This window comes from Oncorhynchus gorbuscha, linkage group LG10 (assembly GCF_021184085.1).
Source record: "Oncorhynchus gorbuscha isolate QuinsamMale2020 ecotype Even-year linkage group LG10, OgorEven_v1.0, whole genome shotgun sequence".
NCBI classification, from domain to species: Eukaryota; Metazoa; Chordata; class Actinopteri; order Salmoniformes; family Salmonidae; genus Oncorhynchus; species Oncorhynchus gorbuscha.
In genome coordinates this window covers 86,214,354-86,234,972 of record NC_060182.1, presented here as the reverse complement: position 1 = coordinate 86,234,972, position 20,619 = coordinate 86,214,354, and the positions used below count along the sequence as shown (strand labels likewise).

The 20,619-nt window shown below is 44.0% G+C and overlaps 1 protein-coding gene across 2 annotated transcripts in view; it reads left to right on the top strand.

Moving 5' to 3' along the window:
- The window catches only part of LOC124046663 (alpha-(1,6)-fucosyltransferase-like), a 149,331-nt gene that overhangs the window by 57,056 nt on the left and 71,656 nt on the right, over window positions 1-20,619 (top strand). The gene's annotated exons all lie outside the window — the stretch shown is intronic.

Genomic DNA, 20,619 nt, shown 5'->3' with positions numbered 1-20,619 from the left:
CCTGACCAGTATTACTCTAGTTTAGGTAGTCCCCTCACTAATGAGAAGCATTGCTGTGTTGTCCTTTCCTGACCAGTATTACTCTAGTTTAGGTAGTCCCCTCACTAATGAGCAGCATTGCTGTGTTGTCCTTTCCTGACCAGTATTACTCTAGTTTAGGTAGTCCCCTCACTAATGAGCAGCATTGCTGTGTTGTCCTTTCCTGACCAGTATTACTCCAGTTTAGGTAGTCCCCTCACTAATGAGCAGCATTGCTGTGTTGTCCTTTCCTGACCAGTATTACTCTAGTTTAGGTAGTCCCCTCACTAATGAGCAGCATTGCTGTGTTGTCCTTTCCTGACCAGTATTACTCTAGTTTAGGTAGTCCCCTCACTAATGAGCAGCATTGCTGTGACCACAAGGAGACACAAGAAGCCGTCCGTCCGTCCAAAGGCATGTTGTGTTATGCATGATAATAGAGGATGCCACTGCTGTATTCTTATTAAGGGCAGGGAACCCAGCCAGGCAGTAACAGACAGACATACAGACAGTAACAGGCAGTAACAGCCAGGCAGTAACAGACAGGCAGTAACAGGCAGTAACAGACAGACAGACAGACAGACAGACAGACAGACAGACAGACAGACAGACAGACAGACAGACAGACAGACAGACAGACAGACAGACAGACAGACAGACAGACAGACAGACAGACAGACAGACAGAGAGACAGAGAGACAGAGAGACAGAGAGACAGAGAGACAGACAGACAGCATCACCCCTAGCCAGAAACAGAAACAGACTATTGTACCAAGTCAAGCAGAATGGTTTAGAAAGAGAAACAGACAGCAGCCTAAATGCAGCTCATCTTTCACTGAGCCAACTGGAGAATGACTGCAGCAGCAGCAACAACACTCGCGCCCATCCCCGTCCCCATAGACACATCATTATAACAACACTCACGCCCATCCCCATCCCCATAGACACACCATTATATCAACACACACCATCCCCGTCCCCATAGACACCATTAAAACAACAATCACGCCCCATCCCCGTCCCCATAGACACACCATTAAAACAACACTCACGCCCATCCCCGTCCCCATAGACACATCATTATAACAACACCCACGCCCATCCCCGTCCCCATAGACACACCATTATATCAACACACACCATCCCCGTCCCCATAGACACCATTAAAACAACACTCACGCCCCATCCCCATCCCCATAGACACACCATTATATCAACACACACCATCCCCGTCCCCATAGACACAGCATTAAAACAACACTCACGCCCATCCCCATCCCCATAGACACACCATTATATCAACACACACCATCCCCGTCCCCATAGACACACCATTAAAACAACACTCACGCCCCATCCCCGTCCCCATAGACACATCATTATAACAACGCTCACGCCCATCCCCATCCCCATAGACACAGTATTATATCAACACTCACGCCCATCCCTGTCCCCATAGACACACCATTAATACAACACTCACCATCCCTGTCCCCATAGACACACCATTATATCAACACTCACCATCCCCGTCCCCATAGACACACCATTATAACAACACTCACGCCCATCCCTGTCCCCATAGACACACCATTAATACAACACTCACGCCCATCCCCATCCCCATAGACACACCATTATATCAACACTCACGCCCATCCCCATCCCCATAGACACACCATTATAACAACACTCACGCCCATCCCTGTCCCCATAGACACACCATTAATACAACACTCACGCCCATCCCCATCCCCATAGACACACCATTATATCAACACTCACGCCCATCCCCATAGACACACCATTATAACAACACTCACGCCCATCCCTGTCCCCATAGACACACCATTAATACAACACTCACGCCCATCCCCATCCCCATAGACACACCATTATATCAACACTCACGCCCATCCCCGTCCCCATAGACACAGTATTATATCAACACTCACGCCCATCCCCATCCCCATAGACACACCATTATATCAACACTCACGCCCATCCCCATCCCCATAGACACAGTATTATATCAACACTCACGCCCATCCCCGTCCCCATAGACACACCATTATAACAACACGCCCCATCCCCGTCCCCATAGACACACCATTATAACAACACGCCCCATCCCCGTCCCCATAGACACACCATTATAACAACACGCCCCATCCCCGTCCCCATAGACACACCATTATAACAACACGCCCCATCCCCGTCCCCATAGACACACCATTATAACAACACGCCCCATCCCCGTCCCCATAGACACACCATTATAACAACACGCCCCATCCCCGTCCTCATAGACACACCATTATAACAACACGCCCCATCCCCGTCCCCATAGACACACCATTATAACAACACTCCCCATCCCCATTCCTATAGACACACCATTATAACAACACACACACACCGACCCTATACACACATCATTACTACAACATCATGTGTTGAGATACAGTTGCCATCTCCGTACTCAAGCTTGTCCCTGTCCTCTATCCAAAGTCACCCAGGGTTAGGAGAGATTATTCAGACAGTCTGTGTGTAGGTGCTGAGAGTAGGGAATAAAGGGTCTGTGTGTGTAGGTGCTGAGAGTAGGGAATAAAGGGTCTGTGTGTGTAGGTGCTGAGATTAGGGAATAAAGGGTCTGTGTGTGTAGGTGCTGAGAGTAGGGAATAAAGGGTCTGTGTGTAGGTGCTGAGAGTAGGGAATAACGGGTCTGTGTGTGTAGGTGCTGAGATTAGGGAATAAAGGGTCTGTGTGTGTAGGTGCTGAGAGTAGTGAATAAACAGTCTGTGTGTGTAGGTGCTGAGATTAGGGAATAAAGGGTCTGTGTGTGTAGGTGCTGAGAGTAGGGAATAAAGGGTCTGTGTGTAGGTGCTGAGAGTAGTGAATAAACCGTCTGTGTGTGTAGGTGCTGAGATTAGGGAATAAAGGGTCTGTGTGTGTAGGTGCTGAGATTAGGGAATAAAGGGTCTGTGTGTGTAGGTGCTGAGAGTAGGGAATAAAGGGTCTGTGTGTAGGTGCTGAGAGTAGGGAATAAAGGGTCTGTGTGTAGGTGCTGAGATTAGGGAATAAACAGTCTGTTTGTAGGTGCTGAGAGTAGGGAATAAACAGTCTGTTTGTAGGTGCTGATAGTAGGGAATAAAGGGTCTGTGTGTAGGTGCTGGGAGTAGGGAATAAACAGTCTGTTTGTAGGTGCTGAGAGTAGGGAATAAAGGGTCTGTGTGTGTAGGTGCTGAGAGTAGGGAATAAAGGGTCTGTGTGTAGGTGCTGAGAGTAGGGAATAAACAGTCTGTTTGTAGGTGCTGATAGTAGGGAATAAAGGGTCTGTGTGTAGGTGCTGAGAGTAGGGAATAAACAGTCTGTTTGTAGGTGCTGAGAGTAGGGAATAAACAGTCTGTTTGTAGGTGCTGATAATAGGGAATAAAGGGTCTGTGTGTAGGTGCTGAGAGTAGGGAATAAACAGTCTGTTTGTAGGTGCTGAGAGTAGGGAATAAAGGGTCTGTGTGTGTAGGTGCTGAGAGTAGGGAATAAAGGGTCTGTTTGTAGGTGCTGAGAGTAGGGAATAAACAGTCTGTTTGTAGGTGCTGATAGTAGGAATAAAGGGTCTGTGTGTAGGTGCTGAAAGGGAATAAACAGTCTGTTTGTAGGTGCTGAGAGTAGGGAATAAACAGTCTGTTTGTAGGTGCTGAGAGTAGGGAATAAACAGTCTGTTTGTAGGTGCTGATAATAGGGAATAAAGGGTCTGTGTGTAGGTGCTGAGAGTAGGGAATAAACAGTCTGTTTGTAGGTGCTGAGAGTAGGGAATAAACAGTCTGTTTGTAGGTGCTGATAATAGGGAATAAAGGGTCTGTGTGTAGGTGCTGAGAGTAGGGAATAAACAGTCTGTTTGTAGGTGCTGAGAGTAGGGAATAAACAGTCTGTTTGTAGGTGCTGAGAGTAGGGAATAAAGGGTCTGTGTGTAGGTGCTGAGAGTAGGGAATAAACAGTCTGTTTGTAGGTGCTGAGAGTAGGGAATAAAGGGTCTGTTTGTAGGTGCTGATAATAGGGAATAAAGGGTCTGTGTGTAGGTGCTGAGAGTAGGGAATAAACAGTCTGTTTGTAGGTGCTGAGAGTAGGGAATAAACAGTCTGTTTGTAGGTGCTGAGAGTAGGGAATAAACAGTCTGTTTGTAGGTGCTGAGAGTAGGGAATAAACAGTCTGTTTGTAGGTGCTGAGAGTAGGGAATAAAGGGTCTGTGTGTAGGTGCTGAGAGTAGGGAATAAACAGTCTGTTTGTAGGTGCTGAGAGTAGGGAATAAAGGGTCTGTTTGTAGGTGCTGAGAGTAGGGAATAAACAGTCTGTTTGTAGGTGCTGAGAGTAGGGAATAAAGGGTCTGTGTGTAGGTGCTGAGAGTAGGGAATAAACAGTCTGTTTGTAGGTGCTGAGAGTAGGGAATAAAGGGTCTGTGTGTAGGTGCTGAGAGTAGGGAATAAACAGTCTGTTTGTAGGTGCTGAGAGTAGGGAATAAAGGGTCTGTGTGTAGGTGCTGAGAGTAGGGAATAAACAGTCTGTTTGTAGGTGCTGAGAGTAGGGAATAAAGGGTCTGTGTGTAGGTGCTGAGAGTAGGGAATAAAGGGTCTGTGTGTAGGTGCTGAGAGTAGGGAATAAAGAGTCTGTGTGTAGGTGCTGAGAGTAGTTAGTTGTGTAACACGTAGTGTCTTTTCCCTCAGCAGTACTAACTCTCTTGTAATATTTCATCAACTTTGAGAAAATAGTGACATTTATGTATGATAACATGTCACTGAATTGTTTAGACTTTATTCAATCGGACAATTCCAGTAAGTGTTTACAGCGTTTTCAATACCAGAGAGGTAAATTAGAACATGTGTCATGTGCTCGCCAACAAGTGGAGGATCATGTCCAAACAGTTGGAGAGAACATCATGAGATAAACAGTTTGTCTCTGGTTGAAATAGAATGAATCAGCCTTTTCTGACTGGAAGCATGTGGACATTCGTATCAGTACAAGTTCATGGAATTTTTCAGTTGGAAAATCTCATAGCTTTGAGCTGAAGCACATTTTAACCTCTACAGGATCAGTGTCTGCCCCGCGGGACAGTTGAGCTAACGTAGGCTAATGTGATTAGCATGAGGTTGTAAGTAACAAGAATATTTTCCAGGACATAGACATATCTGATATGGGAAGAAATCTTAAATTCTTGTTCATCTAATTGCAATTTACAGTAGCTATTACAGTGAAATAATACCATGCTATTGTTTGAGGAGAGTGCACAGTTATGCACTTGAAAATGTATTAATAAACCAGTTAGGCACATTTGGGCAGACTTTATACAACATTTTGAACAGAAATGCAATGGTTCATTGGATCTGTTTAAAACTTTTTACATACACTGCTGCCATCTAGTAGCCAAAATCTGTAATTGTGCCTAACCTGGAATAGTACATTGTGACCTTTCTCTTGCGTTTCAAAGATGATGAAAACATTTTATTTTATTTGTATTATCTTTATCCAGATCTAATGTGTTATATTCTCCGACATTAATTTCAGAATACCACAAACTTCAAAGAGTTTCATTTCAAATGGTATGAAGGACTTGCATATCCTTGCTTCAGGTCCTGAGCTACAGGCAGTTAGATTTGGGTATGTCATTTTAGGCGAAAACTGGAAAAAAAGGGTCAGATCCTTAAGAGGTTTTAAGAAACTGAACTGTCTGAATTGAAACTGTTTTCTAAACACTGTGACTGACAAGTTTTTTCATCATACTTCTCTCGCTCTCTCTCTTTCTCTTTCTCTCTCTCTCTCTCTCTCTCTCTCTCTCTCTCTCTCTCTCTCTCTCTCTCTCTCGGTTTAGGATCGCTAGTATTTATTTATTGATCTTAATCCTCTAGATGTAGCTCTGAGAAATGTGTATGTTAGCAACATTGTGGTGTGGACAGTGTTGCTTGGCAACTTCTCTCAACACAGGGAGTCCACAGATGAAAAAGCATCTGGTTTAGTGAGTCTGAACACACACACACAGACACACACACACACACATGAGGGGTTTCCGTACTGACAAATGCAGATGCGACAAACCTGCCAGCAGGTTGTAGAATATTAGACCGCCTGCTAGCTGAGAGTCGGTTGTCATCAATGTTACCTCTAAGCTGAACGCGGGCGTGCAGCTCCCCTGGGACTGCCATGCAGAAGAAATATCAACATGCGCAGAGAAGCACGAGATTGAACTTTATGCAACTTCCTAGAGTTTTCCCCATTAGTTAACAATGTCAACGTTTCCCTTTACAGTGGGAATTGTGATCGAATAAGGGCAATATTCAAGCCACTTTCAATGCAACATACCAAAACAAAACAAACTATGCATGAGATTTTGTTGTAAGCAGAATGCATGGGAGTAGGATTCTATTACATTGACAGGCACGACTTAAGCTTGTACTCTGCACAGACCGGTGCGTCATAACCAATCAGAGCTGCAGTAGGCCTATATGCGATTATAAACTGGGTGGTTCGATCCCTGAATGCTGATTGACTGACAACCGTGGTATATCACACTGTATACCACGGGTATGCTCTAATTACATTGGTAACCAGTTTATAATGGCAATAAGGCACCTCGGGGGTTTGTGGTATATGGTCAAAATTCCACGGCTGAGGGCTGGATCCAGGTCCTGCCAAAGAACAGCCCGTAGCAGTGGTATATTGGCCATATACCACACCCCTCGTGGCATATATGGATCTGTGCCATTCACTTTCAACTGGACTGTTTTTACACAATGAGTGGTTGTGAGTAGATGCGTTTGTTTTGAGATCAAAGTGAGATGTAGCGACGTGTACACATTTGTTCATATCCTTTGCTAGTTAGTGAGTTGTTAGCCTAGTTATAGATAACGTGCAGTCTACAATGGGGGAGTGATTCCTTCTTACAAGAGCACAAAACGTGTGCATTTCTATCTTTGAAAGCGAGTCAGGTAAAGGTCCTTTTTTTGTCTTAAATGGGCAGTGTTGTATTTTGAGACAAGCTTGAATAAGCTAAGTATCCAAGTGTCTGATTCTTTGTAATAATGGTATGGGAATAATGATACATTTTATTTTGTAAAGTGGTATCTTGCATCAAACAACACAACAACTATTTCAGTCACATCCTTGTCTGAAGGACAAGTAGTTAAACAGGTTCATGTCAAGCCCTGCATATTTTTTTAAAAGTCTCATGTAAAGGCAGCAGCTAGCCTAACCGAAAGGTTGCTAGATTGAATCCCTAAGCTAACAGGGTAAGAATATGTCGTTCTGCTCCTGAACAAGGCAGTTAACCCACTGTTCCTAGGCCATCATTGTAAATAAGAATTTGTTTATAACGGACTTGCCGAGTTAAATATGTAGGCCTACATTGAACACAGCACATTGGCTGCTAATGTAGCCTGAATGATAGAACAGCTGTTAAAATGTTATGGAATGCATTTTCTCTTTTTTATGGTAGGCCACTCTGATAGACCTACATTAGGATCAAATAGCCGCAATAGCGTACTTGACCACTGTTAAAACTAACTTCAAGCGGGTACAGCCTCAGTGTTCACAGTAAACGTGCACCGGAAGTTGCAAAATATTTTCACAACTCTCAAGTTTGCGCTCAATGGCCTCATCTTCTAACTGATGATTGAAGCCACGTCCACAGCACCAGAACTGCATTGAGTAAACATTTCTGGAGGGCCATGGATAGTCAGCCAAACATATTGTTGTTAGGATTACCTCTCTCACTCTCTATCTCTCTTTTTCAATGAGAATTCTCCTGCGCAGCAGGAAATGCTCACTTTTAGTATATTCTAGGTTTGAAAAGGCTTCTAAAGTGTGTATTTTCCACTTTAACATTTTAGACTTGATTTGCCCTAACATAAAATGTATCAACCCCTACAAGACATGTCCATTGATTATAATCTACATAATAATTCACATTTCCTGTTGCTGCAGAATTTCCTGCAGTTGCAAACTGGCTCAAATGAAGATCCTACATCTGTACCATTCTATGTTCTCTATCGTGTGTCTTCAAGACTAGCTCTATGGTGTTTCTCCATCTTTCTCCATCTTTCACTCCATCACACCAACATCATCTCTATCATGTGTCTTCAAGACTAGCTCTATGGTATTTCTCCATCTTTCTCCATCTTTCACTCCATCACACCAACATCATCTCTATCATGTGTCTTCAAGACTAGCTCTATGGTGTTTCTCCATCTTTCTCCATCTTTCACTCCATCACACCAACATCATCTCTATCATGTGTCTTCAAGACTAGCTCTATGGTATTTCTCCATCTTTCACTCCATCACACCAACATCATCTCTATCATGTGTCTTCAAGACTAGTTCTATGGTATTTCTCCATCTTTCTCCATCTTTAACTCCATCACACCAACATCATCTCTATCATGTGTCTTCAAGACTAGCTCTATGGTATTTCTCCATCTTTCTGAACACGTGTCTACAGTCTTCACACCAACATCATCTCTATCATGTTGAGTCTGACTCATTGTATAGAATTCATCCCCATATAGCATGCCCTTAGCTACCAGTATGATATGCTGTGTATGGTTGACTGTTTAAACAGTTTGAAATGCTTTGTATGGCTGACTGATTGTACAGTATGATATGCTATGTATGGCTGACTGATTATACAGTGTGATATGCTGTTTATGGCTGACTGATTAAACAGTATGCTATGCTGTGTATGGCTGACTGATTAAACAGTATGATATGCCGTATATGGCTGACTGATTAAATGCAGTAAGTGGTTGTCAGCATAGCGCCCATATGTTCTGTAACACAACACTGAGTGAGCATCACCATGTACTTCAGCACCTGTAATATCCCAGCGAGAGACCAAGCTGTTCTCTGTTCTCTCCTCTCTGAGTTCAGACAGTTGTTTATCAATATAAACCCCCCCACAGCTTGCTGTATATAGCCTACCAGCTGCACAAACATTATTTAGCTCAGGATGAGTCTATAAGGCAGGGCTCTATCCACCTTATTCTTCCTGTGTGTGTGTGTGTGTGTGTGTGTGTGTGTGTGTGTGTGTGTGTGTGTGTGTGTGTGTGTGTGTGTGTGTGTGTGTGTGTGTGTGTGTGTGTGTGTGTGTGTGTGTGTGTGTGTGTGTGTGTGTGTGTGTGTGTGTGTGTGTGTGTGTGTGTGTGTGTGCGCACACATGGGGCTGTGGGTTAGGATAGAGACTAGGGAGGGGACGTGGCTAGAGTAGGGACGAGGTGCTAGGGTGTGTGTGTGGGGATTAAGGGAATAGGTGAAGGTTTGGCTGTGGTAGAGGGACTCAAGCACCTGGGCTGCAGAGTTAGTTAGTTCCTGCACCTGGGCTGCAGAGTTAGTTCGTTCCTGCACCTGGGCTGCAGAGGTGGTTAGTTCCTGCACCTTAGCTGTAGAGTTAGTTAGTTCCTGCACCCGCGCTGCAGAGTTTGTTAGTTCCTGCACCTTAGCTATAGAGTTAGTTAGTTCCTGTACCTGGGCTGCAGAGTTAGTTAGTTCCCGCACCTGAGCTGCAGAGTTAGTTCCTGCACCTGGGCTACATAGTTAGTTAGTTCCTGCACCTGGGCTGCAGAGTTAGTTAGTTCCTGCACCTGGGCTACATAGTTAGTTAGTTCCTGCACCTGGGCTGCAGTGTTAGTTAGTTCCTGCACCTGGGCTGCAGAGTTAGTTAGTTCCTGCACCTGGGCTGCAGAGTTAGTTAGTTCCTGGATTGCAGAGTTAGTTAGTTCCTGCACCTGAGCTGTAGAGTTAGTTAGTTCTTGCACCTGAGCTGCAGAGTTAGTTAGCTCCTGCACCTGAGCTGCGGAGTTATTTAGTTCCTGCACCTGAGCTGCGGAGTTATTTAGTTCCTGCACCTGAGCTGCAGTGTTAGTTCCTGCACCTGAGCTGCGGAGTTATTTAGTTCTAGCACCTGAGCTGCAGAGTTATTTAGTTCCTGCACCTGAGCTGCAGTGTTAGTTAGTTCCTGCACCTAGGCTGCAGAGTTAGTTAGTTCCTGCACCTTGCCTGGGCTGTGGGTAGGGACAAGGGAATAGGGAGAGGATGGACTGTTGTAGGATGGTTAGTATACTGATTTAGCGCTAGTGTGGGACTAGGGAGATGAAGAACACAGGGCTAGGGAGATGAAGAACACAGGGCTAGGGAGATGAAGAACACAGGGCTAGGGAGATGAAGAACACAGGGCTAGGGAGATGAAGAACACAGGGCTAGGGAGATGAAGAACACAGGGCTAGGGAGATGAAGAACACAGGAACACAGGGCTAGGGAGATGAAGAACACAGGGCTAGGGAGATGAAGAACACAGGGCTAGGGAGATGAAGAACACAGGGCTAGGGAGATGAAGAACACAGGGCTAGGGAGATGAAGAACACAGGGCTAGGGAGATGAAGAACACAGGGCTAGGGAGATGAAGAACACAGGGCTAGGGGGAGATGAAGAACACAGGGCTAGGGGGAGATGAAGAACACAGGGCTAGGGAGGGAGATGAAGAACACAGGGCTAGGGAGATGAAGAACACAGGGCTAGGGAGATGAAGAACACAGGGCTAGGGAGATGAAGAACACAGGGCTAGGGAGATGAAGAACACAGGGCTAGGGAGATGAAGAACACAGGGCTAGGGAGATGAAGAACACAGGGCTAGGGAGATGAAGAACACAGGGCTAGGGAGATGAAGAACACAGGGCTAGGGAGATGAAGAACACAGGGCTAGGGAGATGAAGAACACAGGGCTAGGGAGATGAAGAACACAGGGCTAGGGAGATGAAGAACACAGGGCTAGGGAGATGAAGAACACAGGGCTAGGGAGATGAAGAACACAGGGCTAGCATTAGCTCCCCCGCCTGGACTGCCGATAGGGACTATAGAGTAGACTCTTTATTCTACAGTATATAGTAAAAGCAATGGACACATGATAATAAATATACACCAAAACAATATACACAATAAGTCACCTCTAAACCAGTGTTACAGGCTTTGGATTTTCTCTCAATTTTGTTTTCAATTTCCAGGTTGGTTCGCTTTGGTTATGGTGTACTGATTGGAATCATCCTATTTGGTCAGGATAAGTTGCACCTGTTGTCCTCATTAGTCAGAAGGTATTTAAGTGGCCCAGTGCTTCGGTTGGAAAAAGAGATGGTGGAAGAGCAACACCTCTGTTTAGAGTGGCTGTGTTAGGATGTTGAACAGGGACTTTATCTTTCTGCTTTCCCTAGTTGGGTTATCCTCGTCCTTTTCAGTCCCTTTCCGTAGTTGGGTTGTCCTCATCCTTTTCAGTCCCTTTCCCTAGTTGGGTTATCCTCATCCTTTTCAGTCCCTTTCCCTAGTTGGGTTATCCTCATCCTTTTCAGTCCCTTTCCGTAGTTGGGTTATCCTCATCCTTTTCAGTCCCTTTCCGTAGTTGGGTTATCCTCATCCTTTTCAGTCCCTTTCCCTAGTTGGGTTATCCTCATCCTTTTCAGTCTCTTTCCCTAGTTGGGTTATCCTCATCCTTTTCAGTCCCTTTCCGTAGTTGGGTTATCCTCATCCTTTTCAGTCCCTTTCCCTAGTTGGGTTATCCTCATCCTTTTCAGTCCCTTTCCGTAGTTGGGTTATCCTCATCCTTTTCAGTCCCTTTCCGTAGTTGGGTTATCCTCATCCTTTTCAGTCCCTTTCCCTAGTTGGGTTATCCTCATCCTTTTCAGTCCCTTTCCGTAGTTGGGTTATCCTCATCCTTTTCAGTCCCTTTCCGTAGTTGGGTTATCCTCATCCTTTTCAGTCCCTTTCCGTAGTTGGGTTATCCTCATCCTTTTCAGTCCCTTTCCGTAGTTGGGTTATCCTCATCCTTTTCAGTCCCTTTCCGTAGTTGGGTTATCCTCATCCTTTTCAGTCCCTTTCCGTAGTTGGGTTATCCTCATCCTTTTCAGTCCCTTTCCCTAGTTGGGTTATCCTCATCCTTTTCAGTCCCTTTCCGTAGTTGGGTTATCCTCATCCTTTTCAGTCCCTTTCCCTAGTTGGGTTATCCTCATCCTTTTCAGTCCCTTTCCCTAGTTGGGTTATCCTCATCCTTTTCAGTCCCTTTCCGTAGTTGGGTTATCCTCATCCTTTTCAGTCCCTTTCCGTAGTTGGGTTATCCTCATCATTTTCAGTCCCTTTCCGTAGTTAGGTTATCCTCATCCTTTTCAGTCCCTTTCCGTAGTTGGGTTATCCTCATCCTTTTCAGTCCCTTTCCGTAGTTGGGTTATCCTCATCCTTTTCAGTCCCTTTCCGTAGTTGGGTTATCCTCATCCTTTTCAGTCCCTTTCCGTAGTTGGGTTATCCTCATCCTTTTCAGTCCCTTTCCGTAGTTGGGTTATCCTCATCCTTTTCAGTCCCTTTCCGTAGTTGGGTTATCCTCATCCTTTTCAGTCCCTTTCCCTAGTTGGGTTATCCTCATCCTTTTCAGTCCCTTTCCCTAGTTGGGTTATCCTCATCCTTTTCAGTCCCTTTCCCTAGTTGGGTTATCCTCATCCTTTTCAGTCCCTTTCCCTAGTTGGGTTATCCTCATCCTTTTCAGTCCCTTTCCCTAGTTGGGTTATCCTCATCCTTTTCAGTCCCTTTCCCTAGTTGGGTTATCCTCATCCTTTTCAGTCCCTTTCCCTAGTTGGGTTATCCTCATCCTTTTCAGTCCCTTTCCGTAGTTGGGTTATCCTCATCCTTTTCAGTCCCTTTCTGTAGTTGGGTTATCCTCATCCTTTTCAGTCCCTTTCCGTAGTTGGGTTATCCTCATCCTTTTCAGTCCCTTTCCCTAGTTGGGTTATCCTCATCCTTTTCAGTCCCTTTCCGTAGTTGGGTTATCCTCATCCTTTTCAGTCCCTTTCCGTAGTTGGTTCTTTGAGTTAGTCGGACATCAAATCCAGTGGGTGTCCATGGTGGGGATCTTTTAAGACCCAACTGGAGTTGGCCAGTGCCCAGTAGGCCCCCCGTGGATGCATTTCAGTAGCTAATTTAAAACCCCACCTGTTCAGTTTTGGGTTGTCAGTGGCTCTTTTGTTACTTCCCTTTTTATGTTGAGGGTTTGTTTTGGGGGGGGCATAAAAATACTTTGAAGTATCTACTTTTGTCGGTTTTTGGGATATCTTTACTATTTATATTTTTGACAACTTTTACTCCATTACATTCCTAAAGAAAATAATATACTTTTTACTCACATATATTTTCCCTGACACCTAAAAGTACTTGTTACAAATCGAAGGCTCAGGCAGGGCAGGAATATGATCCAGTTCACACATCTTTCGATATTACATAATGTCATCCCTACTGACTCTTATCTGGCGAACTCACTAAACACAAATAATGTGTTTGTAAATTATGTGTTGGCGTGTGTCACGCCTTGGTCATTGTATTTTGTGTTTTCGTTATATATTTGGTCAGGCCAGGGTGTGACATGGGTTTATGTTATTGTATTTTCATATTGGGGTTTGTAGTATTTGGGATCGCGGCTGATTAGGGGTGTTGTATAGGCTTGGCTGCCTGAGGCGGTTCTCAATCAGAGTCAGGTGATTCTCGTTGTCTCTGATTGGGAACCGTATTTAGGTAGCCTGGTTTCGCTTTGTATTTTGTGGGTGATTGTTCCTGTCCCTGTGTAGTTCCACCAGATAGGCTGTAATAGGTTTCACGGTCCGTTTGTTGTTTTTGTATATGTATAAGTTATTTCATGTATCACGATCTTTGTTCATTAAAGACACGAGTAACCACTACGCTGCATTTCGGTCCGACTCTCTTTTGACAAACGAAGAACGCCGTTACAGCGTGTGCCTATGTCTGTCATAAATTTTTAAAAACAAGAATGGTGCCATTTGGTTTGCTTAATGTGAGGAATTTGATGTATAGTAAATACTTTGACATTTTACTTGGCAGAAAGAGGTAGAGGTGGGGATGGAGGTAGAACAAGAACAAGGAGAGTAATCTCTGATGAAATTCAGGCGACTGTGGTGGACAATGTGGTCAAGTATGGTTTGACCTTGAGAGAGGCTGGACAGAGAGTGCTGCCCAATCTGAGCTGCTTCACCGTAGCATCCATCATCCGGACCTTCCAAAATGAGAATAGGTTTGTACTGCAGACGTTGGACCGCTCTACTACTTTTACTACTTGACAGTAGTTTAACATAAAGCACAGTAAAGACTGTAGATTCCAATACGTACTGTAAGGAAAAAACTAAGTAAATGTTTAATGTATTACTGTATGAAGTTGGGAGCTATACTACTTGTTACATGTGTATCTTGTATACCGTATTACTGTAGTGTTTACTGTACTGTAGGCTATTTTGTTTTTGTAGAACTGAAAGAAGACCACCACGTACAGTACCAGTCAAATGTTTGGACACACATACTCATTCCAGGGTTTTAATTTATTTGTTCTATTTTCTACATTGTAGAATAATAGTGAAGACATCAGAACTATGAAATAACACATATAGAATCATATAGTAGCCAAAACAGCATTAAACAAATCCAAATATATTTTATATTTGAGATTGTTCAAAGTATCCACCCTTTGCCTTGATAGCTTTGCATACTCTTGGCATTCTCTCAACCAGCTTCATGAGGTAGTCACGTGGAATGGATTTCAATGAACAGATGTGCCTTGTTAAAAGTACATTTGTGGAATTTTTTTCCTTCTTTATGTGTTTGAGCCAGTCACTTGTGTTGTGACAAGGTAGGGTTGGTATTTTTCTTTATTTTGTTAAAGACCAAGTCTTAACGATTTGCGCTGAGAGTCGGGAAGCAAGTTCAGGGAGTGAGTGTTTTAAAATAAATGGAACATAATACAAAACAAGAAACACTAACAGCACATAGACATGAAACTAAAACAGAAACAGTTATGCCTGGGGAATGAACCAAAGAGAGTGACATATATAGGGAAGGTAATCAGGGAAGTGATGGAGTCCAGGTGAGTCTGATGATGCTCAGGTGTGCGTAACGATGGTGACAGATGTGCGCCATATTGAGCAACCTGGTGACCTAGAGGCCGAAGTGGGAGCACACGTGACAAAGTCCAATTTATGGAAAGAACAGCTCAAATAAGCAAAGAGAAATGACAGTCCATCAACACTTTAAGACATGAAGGTCAGTCAATCCGGAACATTTCAAGAACTTTGAAAGTTTCTTCAAAGTGCAGTCGCAAAAACCATCAAGTGCTATGATGAAACTGGTTCTCATGAGGACCACTACATGAAAGGAAGACCCAGAGTTACATCTGCTGCAGAGGGTAACTTCATTAGAGTTAACATCCTCAGAAATTGCAGCCCAAATAAATGCTTCAGAGTTCAAGTAACAGACACATCTGTTTGCTGGTGACACTGTCAGTGATTTATTTAGAATTCAAGGCACACTCACCCAGCATGGCTACCACTGTATTCTGCAGCGACACGTCATCCCGCCTGGTTTGCGCTTAGTGGGACTATCATTTGTTTTCAACACGACAATGACCCAAAACACACCTCTAGGCTGTGTAGGGCTATTTGACTAAGAAGGAGAGTGATGGAGTGCTGCATCAGACGACCTGGCCTCCAGGAGACACTGACGTCATCAGAGTGCGACGTATGTTTGTTGTTGTTGAACGCTGTCGAACGCCAAAACTGAAACCTGTTGAATGCTGAAACCTGAACTATAGACCTCGGTTTAAAAGCTGTGTTTTTATATCATTTTATTTTATTTTGAATCCTGCGGCTCTGTTGGGCTAAATTACTGTGAGCACTGCTATCTGTCCTGTGATCCTGCCAGATTCCATATAGGGGGAGAGACGCGAAAGCTCAGCTAGCCAAGCTGGCTCGGCGGTCTCAGATGGAGGCCGCTATTGAACATTTCCAACGTTGCAGGAGCTGCGTTTACTTTTCTTTGATCCGGGACAATGTGGACTGCGTTGACTTTCAATGTAGAAACTGCTTGCTTGCGGAAGACTACAGGCGCGAAGTAGCTACTCATAGCAAGCAGGTAGTAAACATACCTACGCAACTGGGGAACCCACGCCCACCTACTTTTTCTTCCACCCCAGTAGCCGGACGCCGCTCTGGTCTGGTTCCCTGGAGAACGGAGCTGATCTCGACCCAACCAACCAGCCATGGAGGTACGTCACTTGCCATGGAAGTCCAAGAAGGCGTCCTCTGGCAACAGGAGTCTCCATGGAGATGTTGAGCCCAGAACTGACACAGACCAGAAACAGCTGTGCCGCCCTGGATCCAGAGGTTCCAGCGCCTTTGTCCTTGGTGGCTTCCCAATCAAGATTGGATCCAGAGGTTCCAGTGCCTTTGTCCTTGGTGGCTTCCCAATCAAGATCGGATACAGAGGTATCTGTGTCTTCGGCCTCGACTCTGTCTCCCTCTCCGGTGGCTTCTACCTCAGGTTCAGATCCTCGGACCTCCCAGCCTCAACAGACCATGAGGCTGCCTGAGAGACCGGCCCATTCAACATCACCAGCTGTCATCATAGGCAGCTCTATGGTGAGAAATATCTCGGTCCCCAAGGCTAAAACCCTGTGCGGTCCTCCTTGAATCGCCAAAACTGTTGCAACCTCTATTGCGAGCCTATTCAACCTCTCTTTTGTATCATCTGAGATCCAAAAGATTGGAAAGCTGCCTCGGTCACCCCCCTCTTAAAAGGGGGAGACACTCTAGACCCAAACTGTTATAGACCTACAGTTGAAGTTGGAAGTTTACATATACTTAGGTTGGAGTCATTAAAACTTGTTTTTCAACCACTCCACAAATGTCTTGTTAACAAATTATAGTTTTGGCAAGTCGGTTAGAAGATCTACTTTGTGCATGACACAAGTAATTTTTCCAACAATTGTTTACAGACATATTATTTCACTTATAATTCACTGTATCACAATTCCAGTGGGTCAGAAGTTTACATACACTAAGTTGACTGTGCCTTTAAACAGCTTGGAAAATTCCAGAAAATTATGTCATGGCTTTAGAAGCTTCTGATAGGCTAATTGACATTGTTTGAGTCAATTGGAGGTGTACCTGTGGATGGGTTTCAAGGCCTATCTTCAAACTAAGTGACTCTTTGCTTGACATTATGGGAAAATCAAAAGAAATCAGCCAAGATCTCAGGAAAAATATTGTAGACCTCCACAAGTCTGGATCATCCTTGGGAGCACTTTCCAAATTCCTGAAGGTACGTTCATCTATACAAACAATTGTACACAAGGATAAACACCATGGGACCATGCAGCAATCATACCGCTCAGGAATGTGATGCGTTCTGTCTCCTAGAGATGACCATAATTTGGTGGAAACAGTGCAAATCAATCCCAGAACAACAGCAAAGGACCTTGTGAAGATGCTGGAGGAAACAGGTACAAAACTATCCACAGTAAAATGAGTCCTACATCGACATAACCTGAAAGGCCGATCAGCAAGGAAGAAGCTACTGCTCCAAAACCGCCATAAAAAATCTAGACTACGGTTTGCAACTGCGCATGGGGACAAAGATTGTACTTTTTGGAGAAATTTCCTCTGCTCTGATGAGAAAAAATAGAACTGTTTGGCCATAATGACCATTGTTATGTTTGGAGGAAAAAGGGGGGAGCTTGCAAGCTGAAGAACACCATCCCAACCGTGAAGTACGGGGGTGGCAGCATCATGTTGTGGGGGTGCTTTGCTGCAGGAGGGACTGGTGCACTTCACAAAATAGATTCTAACTGACCTAAGACAGGGAATTTTTACTTTTATTAAATGTCAGGAATTGTGAAAAACTGAGTTTAAATGTATTTGGCTAAGGTGTATGTAAACTTCTGACTTCAACGGTGTATCCATCCTGCCCTGCTTTACTAAAATCTTAGAAAGCCAAGTTAACAAACTGATCACCGACCATTTTGAATCTGACCGTACCTTCTCCCCTATGCAATCTGGTTTCCGAGCTGATCATGGGTGTACCTCAGCCACGCTCAAGGTCCTAAACGATAATAATAATAATAATAATAATAAATAAAATAAAATAAATAATCATCGCCATAGATAAAAGACAGTACTGTGCAGCCTTCTTCATCGATCTGGCGAAGGCTTTCGACTCTGTCAATCACTGCATTCTTATCAGCAGACTCAATAGCCTTGGCTTCTCAAATGACTGCCTTGCCTGGTTCCCCAACTACTTCTCTGATAGAGTTCAGTGTGGTGTCAAATCGGCGGGCCTGTTGTCCGGACCTCTGGCAGTCTCTATGGGGGTGCCACAGGGTTCAAATCTCAGGCTGACTCTTTTCTCTGTATACAGTGGGGCAAAACTAATTTAGTCAGCCACCAATTGTGCAAGTTCTTCCACTTAAAAAGATGAGAGAGGCCTGTAATTTTCATCATAGGTACACTTCAACTATGATAGACAAAATGAGAAGGAAAAATATCCAGGAAATCAAATTGTAGGATTTTTTATTAATTTATTTGCAAATTATGGTGGAAAATAAGTATTGGTGTCTTATATCTCCCTCTCTAACTTTAAGCATCAGCTGTCAGAGCAGTTTACCGATCACTGTATCTGTACACAGCCAAAAAAATAAATTATAAAAGGGTGGCTACTTTGAAAAATCTCAAATATAAAATATATTTTGATCTGTTTAACAATACGGTCACCACAACAGCCCTAATCATTGGTCAACGCTCCATCATTGAAATACCTGGCCAGAGCGGGAGAAATGTCACCATGTGCGCAGCTACGGTATGACCCACAATGGGGTCCTCCACCTCCATGCTACCCTTGGACCATACAACACTGCCCATCTCCTTCATTTCCTGAACACCTACGTGACAAGCTTTTTCAAACAGAGCAGAGATGGCCAGGTGATCCTGAGCAGCAAATGTATGTTCTCAACCCCATTGAGAAGTTGTTTTCAGCATGGCTGTGGAAGGTGTATGATCGCAAGCCCCATGAATGTATGGCCCTTCTCCAGTCAATTGAGGAGGCCTGTGGTGACATTCCAGCAGAGTCCGGTCAGGGATGGATGCGTCATTCCAGAAGATATTTCCCCGCTGTCTGGCAAAGGAGAATATCGCCTGTGATGTTGATGAAAATCTGTGACCGGACCAAAACAATAGACATGGTTGATTTTGTTTTCACAATGGAGTATTTGTTTCTTGATTTTACAGTTTCTTTATCTATTCCATACAATTCATCTCACATAAAGTACAGTAGTACAAGTAGGCCTATTTCTCATCCTTTGCCGATGCAAAATATATTTACTGTATGTTTGCATTTTTACTGTATGTGTGCTTTCAATATTCTGTTTGACATGTATGGAGTCATGTTGAAATACAAACTACAATTTGTGTTCCTTTCACAAACAAACAATATACAGTGAAACAACAAAAGTCTGAAAGTAGCGTTTGGAATATGTCACAATAGTGTGATCTCGGTTATCACTAAGTTAGAGATGTCTGTGGGGTTTGGGGAACTGTTTTGTGTTTTGAGTACCTGAGAGCTAGTTTCAGCAGACATGTGTTAATAATTGGGAAAACCTAAGGTATCTTTACTTTTACTCAATTATGACAATTGAGTACTTTTTCCACCTCTGATGGGGGCTTATCTCGAGTCACAGATTTGTTGTAGTCTTTCAAAATCACTGACAACCAGAGGAAAGTTAAACTCACAGGGTAAAACAAAAGGCCATGGACTTTGAGTTTGAAGAAAAACCCACTTGGCCTCCCGAGTGGTGCAGCAGTCTAAGGCAATTGCAGTGCTAGAGTCGTCACTACAGACCCAGGTTCGATCCCAGGCTGTATCACAACCACCGTGATCGGGAGTCCCATAGAGTTGCGCACAATTGGCCCAGCGTCATCCGGGTTAGGGGAGGGTTTGGCCGGGGGGGCTCAAGCGACTCCTTGTGGCGTGCCGGGCGCCTGCAGGCTGACCATGGTCGTCAGTTCTCCGACACCTTGGTACGGCTGGCTTCCAAGTTAAGCGGGTGGGTGTTAAGAAGTGCGGTTTGGCGGGACGCATGACTCGACCTTCGCCTCCCAAGCCCATTTACATTTACATTTAAGTCATTTAGCAGACGCTCTTATCCAGAGCGACTTACAAATTGGGGATTTGCAGCGATGAGACAAGATTGAGAAAATGGGAAGAGAAAAAAAAACACTTGGGAAGTACTTCTAGACCAATATACCAATTAGTGATGGGGGGGTTGATAGTTACATAGCTGGATATTATTTTTGATGATACAGTATATTGTCTCATTTTGACAATATCGTAATTTATTTTTTCGCTAGTTGTCTGTACCTGCACCAAAACGTATTTTTGATTAGGGAGCCAATTTTTTTTTTGCATTTTTATTTCCATGACTGATAAAAACTCATTTTGTCATGGAAAGGTGGCCTTTTATGACAGTGCCACATTGGAAGTCACTGAGCTCTTCAGTAAGGCCAATGTCTGTCTATGGAAATTGCATGGCTTTGTGCTTAATTTTATACACCTCTCTGGAACAGGTGTGGCTGAAATAGCCAAACCCACTAATTTGAAGGGGTGTCCACATACGTGTGTATATATAGTGTATCTCCTAGATATAGGACAGACACTTCAAAACCTTGTTTCTTCTGATTTATTTTTTGACTGTCCTTTT